The 19,948-nt window shown below is 43.6% G+C and overlaps 1 long non-coding RNA gene across 1 annotated transcript; it reads right to left on the bottom strand.

Moving 5' to 3' along the window:
• Positions 1–5,105: 5,105 nt before the first annotated feature.
• On the bottom strand, positions 5,106–18,282 carry LOC117347246. Its single transcript, XR_004536756.1, has 3 exons — positions 18,175–18,282; positions 17,594–17,676; positions 5,106–6,147 (listed from the first exon to the last, which is right to left on the bottom strand). It is a non-coding gene; the product is annotated as an uncharacterized LOC117347246 (long non-coding RNA).
• Positions 18,283–19,948: the final 1,666 nt, after the last annotated feature.

The following is a 19,948-nucleotide window of genomic DNA, read 5'->3' as shown; positions in this document are numbered from 1 at the left end:
AGGGTGAACAACCTGTCCTTATCTACTAAGGCATTCCCTTCAGTATTTTGAATGTTTCGATCATGTCCCCTCTCAATCTCCTCTGTTTGAGGGAGAAAAGGCCCAGTTTCTCTAATCTTTCAATGTACGGCAACTCCTCCAGCTCCTTAACCATCTTAGTCGTTCTTCTCTGGACCCTTTCGAGTAGTACCGTGTCCTTCTTCATGTACGGCAACCAGTGCTGGACGCAGTACTCCAGGTGAGGGTGCACCATGGCCCGCTACAGCGGCATGATAATCTTATCCGATCTGTTCGTGATCCCCTTCTTTATCATTCCTAGCATTCTGTTTGCCCTTTTCGCCGCCGCCACACATTGTGTGGACGGCTTCATCGACTTGTCGATCATAACTCCCAAGTCTCTTTCCTGGGAGGTCTCTCCAAGTACCGCCCCAGACATCCTGTATTCGTGCATGAGATCTCAACACAACAGAATACCACACATCAGTCACGTGCAGAACACAGAATCACAAAATATAGAGCAAGAGATCACCAATTATAAATAGAAAAATGAACACAAAAATTGAACTGGGAAGCCCAAGAAGTCAAACTCAATATATACTGCAACACTGGAGAAATAAAAACATAAAGCATTATGGGCTCCTTTTACAAAGTTGCAGTAGCGGCTGATTTGTTAAAGTGGGGTATATTTGTACTGAATATAACACAAAGACATCTGAACATTTCCCAAAGTTAACATATTTCAATTAATAAATTAAAAATAAAATGTGTTTCTACCTTTGTTTTCATGGTCCATTACATTGGTCCCAGTTTCTCTTGTCTGCTTTCCTGTCTGTCTTCCATTTCCAGTGGCTGCTGTCCATTTTTCTTTTCTCCTCTCTTGTTCCCTCAATACATCTGCCTCTGACATATTGATCTTTTCTTTTTAACTCTTTCAGTTGATGGTGAAGCCAAGGTCACATTCGGTCAATGCAACCATAGCATCCTTCAAGGTCAGCAACCTGATCGCAAAGAAATGCAAACCATTCACTGAAGGGAAATTTGTAAAAGATTGTTTTCTTGAAGAAGCTGACAATCTTTTTGAAGGATTTAAAAATAAGAAAGAGATCTTAGCTGCTATTCATGATGTACAATGGTCAAGAAACACTGTTGTACGGCGAATAGAAAAGATGTATAGAGACACAACTGAACAATTGTTGGAGGATGTTTCAAATTGTGTTGCTTTCCCACTCCAACAGACATAAGAGACATAGCCCAGTTACTAGTCTTTATCCGGATGGTTTTTGAAGACTTCAGTGTTAAAGAAGAACTACTTGGAATGATTTCTTTAAAAGGGAGAACTACCGGTCAGGAAATATTCAATTCTTTCCATTCTTTTGTGACAATGTATAATCTTCCATTGCATAGACTTGTTTCCATCACTACTGATGGAGAAAGAGCAATGACAAGTGAGGTTAAGGGTTTCATAGCCCTCTGTATTATCAAGTTTATCCTATATAATAAAATGCTAGCCGCGCATGCGCACTCCTATCGGCGTGCTTCCATGATCAGTAGGTCTGTGGCCGCAGGAGTGTGCATGCGTGAATCCCCAGCACCTACCTACACTCGCCGGAAGGACTGGACCCCAGCGCTGGACATCCTGCTCTCCTGTCTGCTCCTCTAACAAGCCGCACCAGCGTCGGAGAAGGCTTCCGACGTTGGCGGGGATCGAGAGGAGCCACGGCGACACCTCAAGGGGGGGGAAGGGAAGCGCCGAAAAAAGATTCCAGCTGCTACTTTCTTCATGGTTCCGACTCCAAACGCCGATTCAAACAGCGTGTGCAGCACTCTACACATGCTACTTCGGGGCCTTCTACTGCCTTGATTTGCTCTGCCGCGTCTCTGATGATTTCATCAGGGACATGCCAGAGTAAATCAGGGCAGTAGAAGGCCCCGAAGCAGCGTGTGTAGAGTGCTGCACATGCTGCTGGAGTCGCAGGTTTGTCGGAAAAGGGAAGCAGGAGACCCCATACCCTAAATCAGATTTCCCTTTGCCCCATTTCCCACCAGCTCAGCTTGATCCCAAGTAGCAGTACCAAAAAGCTACTGCTAGGGGTCAAGAGATGCTACTTTGAAGGTGGCAGTCTATGAAGTAGGAACAACTATGGATCACTCTTTAACCCCCCACCTCCCAAAGGGCAAGAGAGCTACAATTGGAAAGACTGAGGAAGGAAATGTTCAGATAAAGAAGAGCTGAGACTGAAGAAGGAAAGAAAATTGGAGAGACTGAGGTAGGAAATGTTCAGAGAAAGAAGAGCTGAGACTGAAGAAGGAAAAAAAATAGGAATAAATACCTACAGGGAAACACAAGATCAGGAGCTTACAGAGAAAAAAATACAGCATAGAGGTTTGCAGGAATAAGGAACACATAGAGAAAGTAGAGCAGAGACCCCTGCAAGAAGAGGTGGGAGAGGGGGCGAAAAAAGGGGACATGAGAGAGAAAAGGACCGGGACTGAAGCTGCGGGCTAAAAAAGAGGGCATGTGAGAGAAAGGGGCTGAAGATAGGAGCTGGAAGAATAAGTGAATGTTGATGGGGAAAGGGGGAATGGAGAGGGAGTTCTTTGGAGGTGAAGGAAAGAGAAAGAAGACAGATTTTTAAATTGGTGAAAAAAGGTGGAAATAGGGAAGGTAAAAGGGGAAATGGGAGCCTGAATGTGAGGGTGAGACATAAGAAGAATAGCCATACTGGATCAGACTAATCTTTTCTAGTAACGGGCTTAAACACTAGTTTAAAATATTTGATTTGATCGCAGAATCCAAATCCAATGCAATTTACACTTATTTATAAAATTGGGTTAAAAAAACAAAATAGTCATAATAATTAAACTAGCCAATTAGTACTATTTACCAAACAACATAAGAAAAAGGGGGGGAAGAAAAAAAAATTAAATTAAATTAAAATTAAATACAATTCATAAATAAAAAGCGTTAGGTAATGAAACAAGAGGTTGGGGGAGGTTACCCACTTAATTTTTGCTTACCAGCACTGCTAGTCCTCTGTAAAGTATCCTTAGAAATGATTCAGTTACAAGCGTCCTTAAAAAGCCAGCTTTTTAGAAGACTTTTAAACTTACTGAGTAATTTTTCTTCTCTTATATTGATCGGGAGCGAGTTCCAAATTTGAGGGGCTGTAACAGAAAAAAGTCACTTCCCTCTGTAGACAACATGACGACTTCCAAGATTTCCTTTCTTACCACTGCATCATTCACCAGCAAGTTTTGGAAAGCAAGAGACTCAATACAAAGACTGTCATGGACATCCCTTTCAAAACTGTAAATTCAGTTTGTGGAAGATCACTTCAAAGACAGCTTTTCAATCTTACTCTTGATGAAGGGGCAGCGGAAATCATTTTGCACACAGATGTAAGGTGCAAAGATTTCATGATTTGCTGAATGAAATAAGAAGTTTTTTGAAGGAGAGGGGAGATGACCAAGCAGAGTTGGACGATGAGGAGTGGTTATGTGATCTGGCATTTCTCGCTGACTTTACAGGTGAACCTTGAACTACAAGGTAAAAACAAATGCATTGGCGAGATGATGAGTACAGTTTCATCCTACAAGAGCAAATTTGAGCTAATGACTGACCTTGCAAACAACACTTTTGATCATTTTCCTAATACGCAGGACCATCTGGGACAATATCCAAATTTTGTTTTTCAGAACGAGAAAGAAGTATGTGACAGAAATCTGTTCTGTTATCCAGGAATTTGAAAATAGATTCTGTGACTTCCCAAAAATTGAAACAGTTGTGGAGTACTTGTCATACCCATTCAAAGTAGATGCGGACATTAAAGAAACTGCAGCTACTATCTCCTACTGCTCACTCCCTCCTGCCACAAAGGTGCCCGCTCCCCCCCCAAAAAAAAAAAAATGGCAGGAGGTTTGCTCACTTCCTCCTGGCCGGAAAGACCTCCCCCAATCCCTCTCTCCCTGAAGAAAAAGGCAGGAGGGATGCTCACTCCCTCCTGCCACAAAGGCGCCCGCTCCCTCCCTCCCCCCCCCCAAAAAAAGAAAATGGCAGGAAGGATGTCCACTCTCTTCTGCCCAGAAAGACCTCCCCATCCCCTCCCTTCCCCTGAATAAAAAAGCAGGAGGGATGCCCACTCCCTTCTGCCACCGGAGGCCCCCCTCCATGTACCAGTGCCCTGTACCTTAAAGTTGGGAGCAGGAGGTACTGAAAGCACCTCCTGCTCCTCCGATCTTTGCGACGACACTGGGCCTTGGCCCGTCCCCGGTGCATCATGTGATGCACGGGGAGGGGCTGATTGGCTCAGATGCCTTGGGCCAATCAGGGACTTCCTTAGGCTCCTTCCTAAGGAAGTCCCTGATTGGCTCAGACGCCTCAGGCCCCACCCATGACTGATTGGTAGTATACTGATGAAGTAGTTGCCACTGGGCAATTGACTGCTATCTTAGCATAGCCCAGCGGGACTTGCACGACTTCAAGTCCCAGAATGCTCCAGGATAGAAAGGAGAAATGCCCAGTGTCAAACAGGTGGAAGACAAAGACAGGAAATTCAACAAAAAGTTCACAGATGAAAAAAGGAGTCTGATAGCCAGTGTTGGGCAGACTAGGGGGCCCATTTGGCCTTTATCTGCCTTCGTGTTTCTATGTTTCTAAGGTGATGGAGAAAAAGATTGTCTGAGCAATGGCATAGTAAAGGGGGTGCAGGGTGTGTGGTCCACCCTGGGCGTGGTCTTCATAAGGGCATGGCACCCCTTCTCCTCTCTGCCCCCCTCACCCACTCCTCTCCTTGTCATGCATGCACACCCCTTGACTTCCCTCGTACCTTTTTTATGTTTAAATCTTATTTATTGAGCAAAGGTAAACAAGCACTACCAACACAAGAACCAGCATATCCAATCGGAATAGCAAAAATAGTAAATAGCAAGCTCAAACAATTTTCATTTTCAACCACCAAACCCCACCTCCACATCAAAAAACAAGGCAAGTGAGCAAAAGGAAAGAAGAAAAATAGTAGGCAGGAGGGAGCATAACAGCAAAAAGTACATTGCTTGACTCTCACAACATTTTAGCAGTTCAAAAGTCTACTCCTCGCGATGGGGGAGAAGGTATTCCAAAAGGGTCCCTAAATACGCAGGAACCGCCTGCTTGCTGGAGACTCTAAGGAGCGCAGCTGGGTGTGTTCCATTTTCAGTAAGGCAGGCATGTGCTGCCGCCATTGTTGAAGAGTAGGAGACCGCTACTCCAGCCAAAACATCAGAATAGCCTTTTTTCCTTGAAGTATCGCCCGTTGAAGAAAAGCCGGGTAACCCTTTGGTGTGAGAGATTGCAGAGAGAAAACATCAAACAAAATCAATGCCTCCAACTTTATGCCACACTTCCAAAGGGAGGAGAGGGTCCACAACAACAGGTCCCAGAAGTGCTGCACTGGAGGGCACAGCCAGAGCACGTGACCTAAAGTGGTCTCACGACAGCCACACTTAGGACAGCTGGAGGTCGGAGCTATCCCAGCCAAGTGCGCCCTGCGGAGAGACATATGGAGGTGAAGTGCAAATTTATATTGAAGCTCCCAGCAGGTTACATTAACCGTAACCTTATGAATTGCAAGAACAAAGGTCTTAAAGGTAGCCTCTGGCAAGGTGATAGAGAGGTCGGACTACCACGCTGCTGCATACGCTCGATATCCCTGGGTAGGAGAGGAGTCTGAGAGCACTCTATGGTGGTAACTCAGAGGAACCTTGTTCTGGGTCTGCAAGGTGAAAAGAGATCCCAGCTCCTCCTGAACGTCTTCAGTCAGATCAGTCCCACAAAGACTCCTGATGTAATTGCCAAGTTGTAGGTAAGGAAAAATATCCTGGGGAGAAAGAGAGAATTCCCATTGCAAGTCCACAAAGGGCATCATCCTGCCCTCCTCCGTGAGCACCTGAAAAAGATTCTGGATGCCTTTCCGTGTCCAGCGCAGAAAATCCGGAGAGGAAGTACCCACTGGAAAGTGCGGGTTGTGTCTGATAGCAAGGTACGGGGAAGCCTTAGCTGAGAAGTGGTGGCGTTGTAAAGCCCATCTCCATGCAGCAACAGCCGTAGGAAGCAGAAGAGACAGCGTGGCAATAGGCGGGGGACGCAAGCCCATGGCATGGAGGTAACAACTGAAATGCAGAGTTCAAGGTTGGTATTAGTAAAGTCTCCAGCTGAGCGAAACCAGTCACTGGCATGCCTCATAGCACAAGCAACAGTAAAAAGTTTAACATTCACAAGGCCTAGGCCCTCCATAGAGACTGGGGTACCAATAATTGTGTAAGGGAGCTGTGCCCTCTTTCCCAGCTACAGATAGGTCTAGAGATACCATCGCAATTTCCTCTCATCCCTGACCCTCAAAAATAGGAGTAGGAGTTGGAAAGTGTACAGCCATTTAGGCGCTAAAATCATATTAAACAAATGAATTCTACCAAACAAGGAAAGAGGGTACGCTCGCCAAAGATTTAACTTCACAGCAGTATCTTGCAACAAAGGCTGGACATTGAGAGAATACAATCGAGAAAGGTGGTTAGGAATTAAGAACCCTAAATATTTAATATAGTCTTCCGCCCACTGTAAAGGGAAGGGACCCACCCAGGAAGCCCTAATCTCTGGAAAAGAAGAGCCTGAGACTTATGATAATTCAATGTAAAGAAGAAAAAAACATTAAAAAGAAAACCAGAGGAAAACAAGAGAATACCACCCCCCAAACCCAAGCCAAGAACTCCTCCCCACTCAAGCCCAAACCCCAACAACCCAACCCCAATACCCTACACAAACCACATGGGCACAACTCCCATGAAACTAGTGCAAGCACTGGGGAGATTCACAGTAACGCATAGGGCCCCACCCCACCCCACCAATCACCTGTGCAAGGCCCAAAGTGGGTCCGAGAATGCGCAGGCACAACTCCCAGGGCCCCCCAACAGGCCAGTAAGAATAAGAAGAGTCGGAACAAGCTAACAGCCAAGTCTTTAAGGAAGGAAGTCCAGAGTTACTTGCAGAAGAGGCCCAAACACATAGAGCCTTTCCCCGCTCCACAACATTGAATAATAAAGCGGAAAAGGCCTCAGGAACAGGGTGGACAATGTTGGTCTAAGGCAAGGCAGCACGCCCAAGTGAAGGCAAGACAGTACAAAATCCAAGGAAGTGGAAAGTGAAATACCTTCCAAACTCCATTGTGAAATATCTTCAGAATAGCCAGATACAAGAATAAAAAGCAGAGCTTCTTCTCAGCTAAAGCAGCGCACAGAGGTTGGGATTTTTTCCAGCCCCGAAAATGCAGATAATACGACGCAGTAAGTAGTGATGGGAAGCGGAGCCGAGGAGCAGAGCTGAAACACGTCCGCTCTGCTCACCTCGTCATGTGATCTCCCTCATACCTTTTTTAATTTCCCAGCTGTCAAAGCCCTCCCCAGCCCATCATCAAATGAATGGCCATATACGGGACACAGACCATGCAAGTCTGCCCAGTACTGGCCTTAGTTCTTCAGTATATGCCATTATTTTCTGATTAGGGATCCTCTGTGTTCATCTCATGCTTTTTTGAACTCTGTCACCATTTTTCTCTTCACCACCTCCCTCGGGAGTGCATTCCAGGCATCAACCACCCTCTCGGTTCTCAGGATATCCACAATAAATATGCATGAGATAGATTTGCATCTCCAGGAGGCAGTGCATGCAAATCCATCTCATACATTTTCATTGTGGATATCCTGAAAACCTGAATTGCCTACCCTGCTCTAGGGTAAACATATTTAGGGCCTCCAGCGAGACCCATCTGAGTTATCTTTGCTTTTCTAGGCCCATTATTGGGCTGCTTCTGGTTTCCACCAAAATTCCTTTTGAGTGAAATCGTTCAAGTGTGCAACATGAAGTAATAACAAAGATGGCTGGGTCTTTGACATTTAAGCACTCTGTTTATGCCAAATTGTTTGATATAGTAAACAAAAAAAAAATATTCTTGTTAAATGCAAGTTGTGTTTGGTAAGCCATAAACCTGAGAATGATGAAATTGAGTCAAAGCTAGCAAAGAAATAGAACTATAACTATTATTATTAGTTATTATTATTAGTGGAGGTTGTCTAAGCATTTTAATTTCAGGTACTCAAGCATGTTCAATCAACTGTTGATTTTAGCTGGGAAATCAAATATGCAGCTAATTATTTTCATGGTGGGGGTTTTTCCCCTTGAGTTGACTGAAAATATCTCTAATTGTATTGGATCCCTTTATTTGAAGACTCAATCACTTTCTGTTTAGAAGTTTTCTTTGATATGGATGGATTTTCCAACTGCTAGAATTATGTTTATGTAATGTTGAATAACTGTTTATATCCAAGAATTAAAAAGTAACTAAAAGTAACATATTACTTTCACAATAACTTAACATATTACTTTCATTAAGCAAGTAACTAGTAATTGTAATTGGTGACATTTTTCTTGCAATAACAAATAACTTTAATATATGACTTTTACACAGTAACTTGCCCAACACTGTGGGTAACATTCACAAGCCAAAACAATCATCCTGAAAACATATAAGAAGAAAGATTTAGAGCTGGAAGAAGAAATGGGAAGAGAAGAGGACATTAGATTAGGACTAAAGGAGAATTTTATGGCATTTGAGACTTTGAGTGTGGCTGGTATTGAAGAGAATTAAGGATAGGTTTACTCATAAAAGGGGAACATAGGAACACAACATATCAGAAGTCTTGTGAATATTCCTCAGAGTGTTTGAGGAGATAAAATTATGTAATGTAATGTAATTTATGTAATGTAATTTATTTCTTATATACCGCTACATCCGTTAGGTTCTAAGCGGTTTACAGAAAATATACATTAAGATTAGAAATAAGAAAGGTACTTGAAAAATTCCCTTACTGTCCCGAAGGCTCACAATCTAACTAAAGTACCTGGAGGGTAATAGAGAAGTGAAAAGTAGAGTTAGAGGAAAAATAAAAATAAAATAAACATTTTAACAAGACAGCATTGATCTAAATACTTTGGAAGGTAGAAGAGAGGAGAGAAAGGAATAGAAGCAGAAGGGGGAGCCGTTGAACAGTAGAATTCAGGAGAAATTTAAATGATAGAAATAGAACTAAACAAAGACAAAAGGCAAAACAATAGATAAGATTAAAGATAAATCATAAGCTGGAAAGAAAAATAAAATAAAACTTTGTCTTCAATCTTATGTCTAAGAAGTTTGATATCTTCCCTCTATATCCCCCCCCCCCCCCCAACCATCTTCCTGTGTTTTCTTGCATGGATTAAATTCAAACAGAAAAGTGGTAAACAAAGCTGGAGAAAGTGGAAAGAAGAGAGAGAAAAAGGGACAGATTAAGAAGAGAGAAACAATGAAAATCAGAATGTAGGAAAGAGGCAGAGCCTTGTACAAACTTGTTGGTTGTGGTTTCTGGTTGTTCCCTTCCCTCCTTTTTATTTTTGGAGAGGGTGATAGAACTTAAGCTGACTCCAGTCTCTATTTTGCAGCCAGAGTTATGGACAAGGCAGTCAATGGATAAAACAGTGTCCCAGGAAAACATGTTCAGAGTAGCTTAATGGTTAGAACATCAGGTAGAAAACCAAGGACATCCCACTGCAGCTTTTTGTGATCCTGGGCAAGTCACTTAACCCTTTATTGCCTCAGGACCTGAACGTAACTCACCTTGACCCTAGTCCTGAAGAAGGTGTGAGCTGAATCTCTTCCTTTCCTTTTGGGCTCACCTGCTTGTAGACTGACTCCAAAGGGCAGCATGCCAACTCCCCTACCCCCAACTTGGTGCTACGTCATCCAGGATAACTAAAATTAGGTGAGAAGGGCAGCTACCCAGAGTGAAAAATCTTTGGGGGTAGAAAAATGGCTGAAATTCAAGTGTGAACTGGCAGCAGTTGTCTTCCTACCATCCAGGATAGGGGGAGGAGACGAGGAATGGAGAGAGCAAAATTAGATCAGGAAATCAGAGTGCAGGGGTTGAAGGGAGACAGGAGAAAGGAGAGGGGATGGGTGGACGCTAGTGCCTAGGAGTATTAACAGCTGGATTGATCAGGGAACAGCAATGTCTTCTTCGTTTACTGTTCTGCTGCTGTCTTTCAGATTCACAGAGAGATGTTGTTGTTAGGTGCCATCAACTCATGTTCGAGTCTAGTGACTTGATGAACTGCGGATCTAAAAAGAAATTGGTTTTGTACCAGTCCGGAAAGGTCCTCAAACATCATCTCCATGGTTGTTTTCAGTGTGTTCAGCAATCTGATTGCAGGTTGCCCTCTTTGCCTGGTTCCTTTGATCTTCCCAAACATGATGTCCTTCTCCAGTGATCTCCCTCTTCTGACGGTGTGGCCAAAATAAGGCAGTCATAACTTCATTATTTGGGCTTTGAGTGATAGCTGGTTTGATCTCTTCCAGAATCGGTTTGTTAGTTCTTCTGGTGGTCCACAGGACGTCTAAAATCCTTCTTTAGCACCAAAGCTCAAATGAGTCAATCTTCTTTCTGTCTTGTTTCCATAGTTTCCAGCTTTCTCATCCGTAACTGACCACTCAGAAAATGAGTGCGGGGACAAGTTTGTTTGGAGTGTTACTATATTATTTACTACTAGGTTATTTACATTAACGGGTGCTAGAGTAGATGTCTGTCTGTCTGTTTTGTTTTTTTTAATTTGTCTCTCACTCCTTGGACGCTGTCATTCTTTCTGTCTGTGTCTTTCCCTGGCCCCCTGTCTGTCTATCTTTATTTCTAACTCTATCCTCTTCCCTCAATCCTGCATGTGGCCTTTTTTCTTTCTCCTCCCTAGTTCCTTCCAACGTCTGCTCCCCCTGTCCTCCACACTTCCATTCGGTGTGTCTCCCTCTCTCTACCCCTTCCATCTACTGTTCACCCTCTGTCTTGCCCCTCTCTTCTCTTTCCATCCAGTGTCCGCCCTCTCTCTCTCTGTTCCATATGGCCTCTCTCCATCTCCTCCTTCCTTTTCCCTTGGTTTGGCATACCTTCCTCCTTCCCTCCAAGCCATTCTCTCCCCCTCTGCTCCCTTTCCTCATTTAACTACTTCATTGGTCAGCAGCAGCATTCACAATTCATTGCTGTTGCTGGCTTCAGGTCTTTCTCTCTGGCCGGTCCTGTCTTCATGAAAACAGGAAGTAGGCAGGACCGGCCAGAGAGGAAGGCCTGAAGCCAGCAACAGCAGCGAATTGTAAACGCTGCTGCTGCCTGAAGCACCCGAGGCAGACGCTTCTCTCCCCTCCCAGCCCAACCCCCGCTGACTCTGCGACCCTCCCAGCAAGATGACTTTAATATCAAACCTCCCTCCAGCGTTGTCAGCCGCAGCACGCTAAACAGGCTGCTTCGGCTTTCTTCTGCCGTTGAGTATCTCTGTCGCGTCATTGATGACATCATCAGTGACGCGGCAGAGGGACTCAACTACAGGAGAAAGCCCGAAGCAGCCTGTTTAGCGTGCTGCGGCTGCCAACGCTGGAGGGAGGTTTGTGCCGGTATGTGCAGAACCGGTATGTCCCTCCCCCTCCAGTACGTGTGCAGCACTTTGCGCGGCGCATCCTCCCACGATCCTGGGTTGGCCACAGCGCTCCAGTGTGGGCCCTAACCGCCATCCGCTCTCCTGCCTGCCATGGACCTACGGATCACGGAAGCACGCAGGCAGGAGTGCCCATGTGCGGCTAGCGTTTTATTATATAGGATGACCACCAAGGCCAGCCCAAGGACCTTATGCACCCTAGGAGAAAGTCGCGAAGCAGCCTGTTTAACGTGCTGCGGCTACCAACACTGGAGGGAGGTTTGTGGCAGTATGTGCAGAAGTGATATGTCTCTCCCCCTCCAGTACCTGTGCAGCACTTTGCTGCAGCGCATCCTCCCATCCTGAGTCGGCCACAGCGCTCGAATCTGTTTCTCCCGCTTTGTCTAGCCGCCGCATACGCACTCTGGCCATGGACCTACAGATCACGGATCAGGGATTACAGATCACGCAGGTCTGAGTGCGCATGCGCGGCTAGCGTTTTATTATATAGAATGTGTAAGAGAGAGAGTGTGTACCGATCATAGATAAGTTGAAAGTTTTTTTCATCTATCATTTGCAGAGACAGCCCTGCTTATAGTTTACTTAATAGGGAGTGCAATGGAGGTTTTCTGCCAATGAGGTTACCACCCAACCACCTTTATCCACCATTGTGGTGGTGGGAGGGCATTTGTCTGAGGCTTTTTCCTCCGTTTTTGAAATATACACCCCTTTAAACTAAAGCAGCACTGCCTTCACTTATTTGTGACATCATTATCTCTTGTGAAAGTGTGGCACAGTATATTTGTGTATGTGTGAACATGTATGTGTGAAAGAGAGAGCAAGAAATCAGCAAAAATACAGGCAACACAAGATATGTTCTTGAAACAAATGAATCTTTAAAATTTTTATAGCTTATTTCAATTCTGGCAGAACTAAAGTCTTTAGGCCTAGACTCTAGAGCAGAGATTCTTAACCTTATTTGAGTCACGGACCCCTTTAAAAATTTGATGAAAGCTATGGACCCCCTTCCCCAGAAATATTCACATAAACAGAACTTTGCTTTCAATGAATATAATGTACTATATTTATCAAGATTTGATTGTCTCATACATATATGACATACATAAAGTATTATTAAAGTTTAAAATAAACAATCTAAAAAAGACACTCTTTTTTATGCAAAAAGTAATGGCCACTTCTTATGACTCTGAAATACAATCCTCTTGTGCAAATTAAAACAGATCTACTACTACTCTCGCATTATCTTAACCTGTTCTTATGTATAGTGAATATAAATGCTAATTGTTATCTGACACTCACGGACCCCCCTGAAACCCATCCACAGACTCCAGGTTAAGAACCCCTGCTCTACTCTTACATGTGGCCAGTCCTGCTGTGCTCAGTGTCTGCCCTCCTCTAACTCTGCCAAACCATGCCCATTCTCCTTCCTCTCTCCAGCCCCTTCCTCACAATCTCAGACCAAGTGGATTTTGTTTACTTCTTATTCACCCTGCTGACGCAAATCAGACCATGGTAATTACTGCAGGAGTATTCTGCCCACTTCAGTTATTAAAGCTATTTTTACTGCTGCTAGCTTGATAGGGAAGTGCTACCACTTCCTGAGCCGTGATGTCCGAAAGAACAAACATCGCCATGCCTCCTGGCCCATCTCACACTCACTAATGCAGCTGCCACATTCCCAGTCACAGGCAGAAGTGCTGCCATCACCTGTTCGAAGTGTGCAAAAGTGTGTAGCCTATAAACACTACCAAACAGAGCAGTCCAGATTATCAGGAAAAACATCCTCTGTAGGTAGCAGAGGCGAACCATTCAGCAGTGGTGTACCTAAGATATGTGACACCCGGGGCCGATCATTTTTTAACATCCCCCAATATAAAAACAATATTTTTATTAATTTTATGTATTTATATAGCCCATCCTCTCCAAACAGCTCAGAACAGGATACAATTTAACATTCACAGTGTTACACTATAACATTACATAGGGTTACAACTTCTCCAACCCTATGTCGGCGCTGTGGTGTAAACAAATAAACAACAGCCCTGGGAGGATACACATTTCAAATCTGACATGTTGTAATCCAAACCTTAATCCCCTCCATGCAGCATCTCTCCCTTTGTCCCCTCCATTATCATGTGCAGCATTTCTTTCTCTCTCCCTATGTACCATCTCAACCTCCCCTCTACCCTAGGTCCAATATTTCTTCTCACTTCTCCATGCATGTCTCCCTCCCCTCCACCATATGCAGGACTTCTCCCTCTCACCCCTTTCTATCTCTTTGTTGCATCTTGCTTCCTCTTATCCAGCCTATGTCCAACAATTATTCTCTCTCTCCCTATGTGCAGCAGCTTTCCATCCCTCCCTCCCTCCCTCCAATCCCCATGTATAGCAGTTTTCCATCCATCCATCCCTCCCTCCCATCCCCTGTTCATCACCTCTAGACCTGACCGACCCCACTACCGTGAGATTTGACATTCCTTTGGGCCTCTAATAGCAGCAGCAGCAGCAGTGGTGGTTGACCATTAGAAGCAGTGCTAAACAGGCTGTTTGTGGCCTGCTTCGCCAGGGCTTCTCTCTGCTGCATCATTAGTGATGTCATCAGTGATGTGGCAGAGGGAAGGCCCCTGTGGGCTTGGCCATAAGAAGCCTGTTCACCGCCACTGCTGCTGCTTTAGAAGAAAGGCCCATAGGTATGTGAGCTCTCTCTTTGTCAGCAGCCTTAACTCACTGCTCTTTTAGCATCGGGCCTTCCTCTTTGCAAGTCCAGCCTACTTCCCATATCTGCAAAGGCAGGACCCAACCGAGAGGAAGGCCCAATGCCGGCAGAGCAGCAAACCGGACCATGACGCCGACCCAGGCGCACCCCCTCATGGTCTGTACCTAGAGCAGACCACTCCCACTGCCCCCCCCTTGGTACACCGCTGATCAGACACTGTATCTTCTATGTGAAAGGCCCAGGCTGTACCCCAACAGCTTTCAGACTAGGGTTACCTTATGACTCCAGAAAAAGGAGGATGGATTGAGACATCTGGGTTTTAGTTCCATTGAAAGCAATGGAAATAAGAAGGATTGATAGAGACATTTGGATTTTACTTCCAATGGAAGTAAAACCCGGATGTCATAATCCATCCTCTTTTTTCTAGAACCATATGGTAACCTTATTTCAGATCTCATTTCTTCCTGCTCAGTGCCTTTGAGGTTATCTTTGGAAAACTCCTTCCTTTATTGATAGAATCAAATATGTATATTTGTGTAACATAGTCTATGGTTTGTTCAACTTTTATAATATCGCCTTTCCTTAGTAAATAACAAGACAGTGTATATAACAAACCAATGGAAAAGAAAGGAAGGTCATTTGAGACAGTAAAAAGAGGGATATGGAATAAAAATAGAACATAGATACCAGAGTCTATCCACAGGCTTCACAGGCCTCAGTTCATTCATCATAGGCCTTTGCAAAGAGGAATGTTCAGAGTAGTTTCCTAAATTTGGGGAAAAGGGCTCAGTATGTAATGCCAAAGGCATAGAATTTCAGAAGGGGGAGTGGGCTGTATAAAAACCCCCACCACACTCTGGATGGTAGAGGCAAGATTTGTAAAGCAAACAGGAAGAGCATGGAGCTGTGCATCGTGCAACAAGTGAAGAGTTCTCGCAGGAGTATTGGAGAAGCTAGAAAGGATGGAGAACCTGTGTTGGGGGCCTTATGTGTAAGAGTGGGACTTTTGTCTCCAGCGTGTGCAAAATGCAGCAATCATCTTCTAAAGAACCTCCATCCCCATGACCCTGTCCCCCAGGCTCTGCCGTTGGCTCAGTTGCTGCCCGTATCCAAAAGTTGTGTCTTCGTTTACACGACATGGCGCTGGGCTACGTGACGACCAAGCTTCTTCCATACTTGCCAAAAAAGGTCCCTTCACTCCCAGGGTGAAACACACCTCAAAACTCCCCCTGGTCGTGCCCTTCAACTGCAAACTGCCAAACAATGTTCCCACTCCCACTTCATACTGGAATCAACTGCCCCATAGATCAGATCCCTTGAAGGACTCTTCAACTTTAGGAAAACAATAAAAACACACCTCTTCACCAAATTCTCTCACCATGACCAATGGATCAAAAATAAATGTATATTGTTACTAGATCCTCGGTATATGTCACGTTAGGATAAAACTTGTATTGAAACATCTTGAAATGTAACGATGATTAATTTAACCTGTAAACTGTATATTATGGATATTGATATTAGATCCCTAGTATGTGTCTAGTTAGGATAAAAACTTGTACTATACCTATGGCAAATTGTAACCTGATAACTGTATATTGCTTATGTTTTTGGGGGTTTTTTTTCTTTCTATACTGTTCTCCCAGGGGAGCTCAGAACGGTTTACATGCATTTATTCAGGTCCTCAAGCAGTTTTCCCTCTCTGTCCCGATGGGCTGACAATCTATCTAACGTACCTGGGGCAATGGGGGATTAAGTGACTTGCCCAGGGTCAGAAGGAGCTGCGTGGGTTTGAACCCACAACCTCAGGGTGCTGAGGCTGTAGCTTTAACCACTGTGCCACACTCTCCCACCTGTTGACCTATAACTTGTCCTGGGCTCTTTGGGGAGGATGGGATAGAAAACGAATTAAATAAATTAATTGTATTGAATCCAAGATTATAATGGGAGCCATGTTCTCAGCGTAGAAAAGGCATAAAACCTAAGTGGATGGTACAAAACAAGATGGAGGGGGCAGGGAGGGGAGAAAAGAATCTGGTGTTAATTCAATAACAGCCTATTTTCCATTTTTGCATTGTGGGTGATTTATCAGTGTATCAGAAGCGCTTATTACACTTTTGGCACCTTGGTTGGTTCACTATTCCTCCGCCTTTGACTCTTATTTTAAAGTTCCTCATTTGTTTAAACTTTGGCATTTTTGGTTGGCTCCCTATTTATCCACTTCCACTTGTCACATAGCACCTGTTAACACATATTTATTTATGTTCTGTCATTATTATTTACATATTATATATATATTTTCTGCACCAGTCACTTTATAAATTAATCATATCCACTACACTCGCAGATATAGGAATGCGTACATTAAATACTGCAAGATTACACTCATTAACTTTTCATTTATAGGACCCCTGAGGAAGACAGCATTGTCAAAACATGGACCGTGTTGGCTCCCGATGGTTTGGGTCCTAGATATATTTTATGTGGATTATCAAATTGTATATTCTTAAATAAAGCCTGCATCTTGAACATCACCATCGCCACAGAGAAGAACTGGGGTCTGTGGCAGCAAAACTGATATGAAATTAATGGACAGTAGCTGGATAAGCTTCACAGACCTTATCTATCCTCATAGCTCTATGCACTGGCACTGATTGTCATGGTATTTACTGTTCTTATTGTTATCTGTGATCCATGTCTTGGGGTAGGGAAAATGATAAACAAAAATTGAATGATGTATGGCCAGCTGACACAGCTCAGATGCATGGTCAGCTGACACAGCTCAGAGGTCTGCAGCCCCCCCCCCCCCTTCACAGTTCACCAGTCGTACATAGAACTGATCGGCCAATGCTGGAAAATATGGTGGGAACAGCATAGAAAAAACTTTTCAATGCTCAAAACTAATAGCATACAAATTATATGTGCACTAATACAGTTGAGCATTGGGGAAATTAAGAGGTGGAATGTGTCTGGCACATGGGCTGAAGAGTTTGGTGGTAAGCACAGCTGGTACGCGCATGCCCAGGCAAACCAGGAAGTGAAGCACACAATGGCACCAAAGGCCGTGATGGGGGCAGGACACTTCTTTTTACATATCTAGTAGTTATGTCCCAAAGTTTTACAATTCTGAGATCAAGTAATGGCTTTTGTAATGAATGTTTGGGGGGAAAGAGTTACAAAATCAATAGAAACTTGTTTTTTTAAACATAGGCACAATGTCTCTGATAGCCTGAAAACAGAAATAGAAACATGATGGCAGATAAAGGCCAAATAGCCCATCCAGTCTGCCCATCAGCAGTAACTATTGTCTCTTCCTCTCTCTAAGAGATCCCACGTACCTATCCCACACTTGAATTTCAAACACCATTTCTGTCTCCACCACCTCTTCCAGGAGACTGTTCAACGCATCTTACCACCCTTTCTGTAAAAAAAAGTATTTCCTTAGATTACAACAGAGCCTATCACCTCTAATTCCAGAGCTTCCTTTCAAATGAAAGAGACTCAACTCATGCGTATTTATGCCACGTAGGCATTTAAACATCTCTGTCATATCTCCCCTCTCCCACCTTTCCTCCAAAGTATACATATTGAGATCTTTAAGTCTGTCCCCATACGCCTTATAGCGAAGACCATGTACCATTTTAGTAGCCTTCCTCTGGACTGACTCCATCCTTTTTATATCTTTTTGAAGGTGCGGTCTCCAGAACTGTACACAATATTCTAAATGAGGTCTCACCAGAGTCTTATACAGAGGCATCAATACCTCCTTTTCCCTACTGGCCATACCTCTTCCTATGCACCCTAGCATCCTTCTAGCTTTTGCCTTCACCTTTTCAACCTGTTTGGCCACCTTAAGATCATCACATACAATCACACCCAAGCCCGGCTCTTCTTATGAAATGGTAGATAATGACATTACCTATGATATGGAAATAGAATGTTCTGATTTGCCCAACTGTGAAGACTCCTGAAGCAGGCCATTTGGGCCGAAACATGCGCATGTCGAGTCCATGTATGTTGAATTAAGGAATAAAGAATTTTGTGAAATATCTAGAGTTCAACAGTCTTTCTTTGGACTTATTCACTCCATCATGCTTGAGTGCACATAAGTTCTTCACCCTGTAAATTGGACCGTTCCTTTGAGTTTTTGCAGCCCAAATGCATGACCTTGCATTTCTTAGCATTAAATTTTAGCTGTCAAATTTCAGACCATTCTTCACTCTTCGCTAGATCTTTCTTCATGTTATTCACACCATCCAGGTTGTCTGTTTCAGATTTTGGTATCATCCGCAAAGAGGCAAATGTTACCCGACAACCCTTCAGCAATATCGCTTATAAAAATGTTAAAAAGAACAGGCCCAAGAACAGAACCTTGAGGCACACCACTGGTAACATCCCTTTCCTCAGAGTGATCTCCATTGATCACTACCCTCTGTCGTCTTCCACTCAACCAGTTCCTGACCAAACCCATCATTTCGGACCCATCCCGAAGGCGCTCAGTTTATTTATTAGATGTCTGTGTGGATATCAGGTGGTAACTGTGAGTTGTTTGCTGGTTGCTTCATCTTTTTTTTTTTTTTTTTATTGCATTTAAAACTTTACAATATCATAAAGATATCAAAAGAAAAAAGGTTATCATACAAATTTTCAATAAAACACATCAACAAAAAAGACAATCCTTTACAAGCCCACTAAAGAGGAGACATATTGCTATATATCAACAAATTTTTTAAAGAAAAACAAGGGAATAGATTGAGTTTCAACGAACCCAAATCATTCCCAACTAAATTAGGACATTGGACATTCCTACCTTTATTCTCAAAGATTAATGAAAATTAGAAAAAGAAAAGAAAAACTCACTTCTGTTCACGAGCTACCGGTTGCTTCATCTTAGAAAAGTAAGAACTACTAGGCTCAGTTGTTGTGCAAAACAAGATGAGTTTTACTTACCTGATGTCAAAATTAACAGCTTTGAAAAGAGGGCATTTGTTGTCCTTTCAAAAGATATGGGGGCCATATATCCAATGGCAGGAGGCTCATTAGCTACCAATAATTATGTGAGTTTCCTGGGAGGGGCTATGAATCAATTGCTATTTGGCTTCGCACTAAACTAAACTAAACCTTGGGTTTATATACCGCACCATCTCCACGAATGCGGAGCTCGGCACGGTTTACAGGAAGAAAGATGAGAGAGGAACTACAGTGGAGAGATTAAAGAGTTAGGTGTAAAGGGGGAAGGTGAGAGGCCTAAGAGGGGGGAAGTGTTACAGTTTTGAGAATAGCCAGGTTTTTAGGTGTTTGCGGAAGAGTTGGAGGGAGCTTGAGGTTCGGAGAGGGGAGGGGAGGTTATTCCAGATCTCAGTGATTCTAAAGGGGAGGGATGACCCAAGTTTGCCTACAAGTTCGCACTCATTATCTTATGTACTTGCTTCTTCACATAGGGGTGGAGGGATCTAATTGAGGGAGGATTTTTGTGTTATATGTTGAGTATGATCGTTGTCTGGTCACATGGCAATAAAAGTAGTCGGATACAAGGATCTTTCACCTGTAATTCACAGAATGTAATCTACTTGATTAAATGTCCATGTGAAAAGGCCTACATTGGCCAAACCTCTTGTTCTTTCAATGTCAGAACATCGTTCTTGCATAAGAAGAGAAAGGTTGGAGGCCCCGCTGGTTCGACACTGTTTAGA

This window comes from Geotrypetes seraphini, chromosome 13, assembly GCF_902459505.1.
Source record: "Geotrypetes seraphini chromosome 13, aGeoSer1.1, whole genome shotgun sequence".
In the NCBI taxonomy this organism is placed as follows: Eukaryota; Metazoa; Chordata; class Amphibia; order Gymnophiona; family Dermophiidae; genus Geotrypetes; species Geotrypetes seraphini.
The sequence above is the reverse complement of the archived record's forward strand: the minus strand, read 5'-3'. Positions and strand labels throughout refer to the sequence as shown.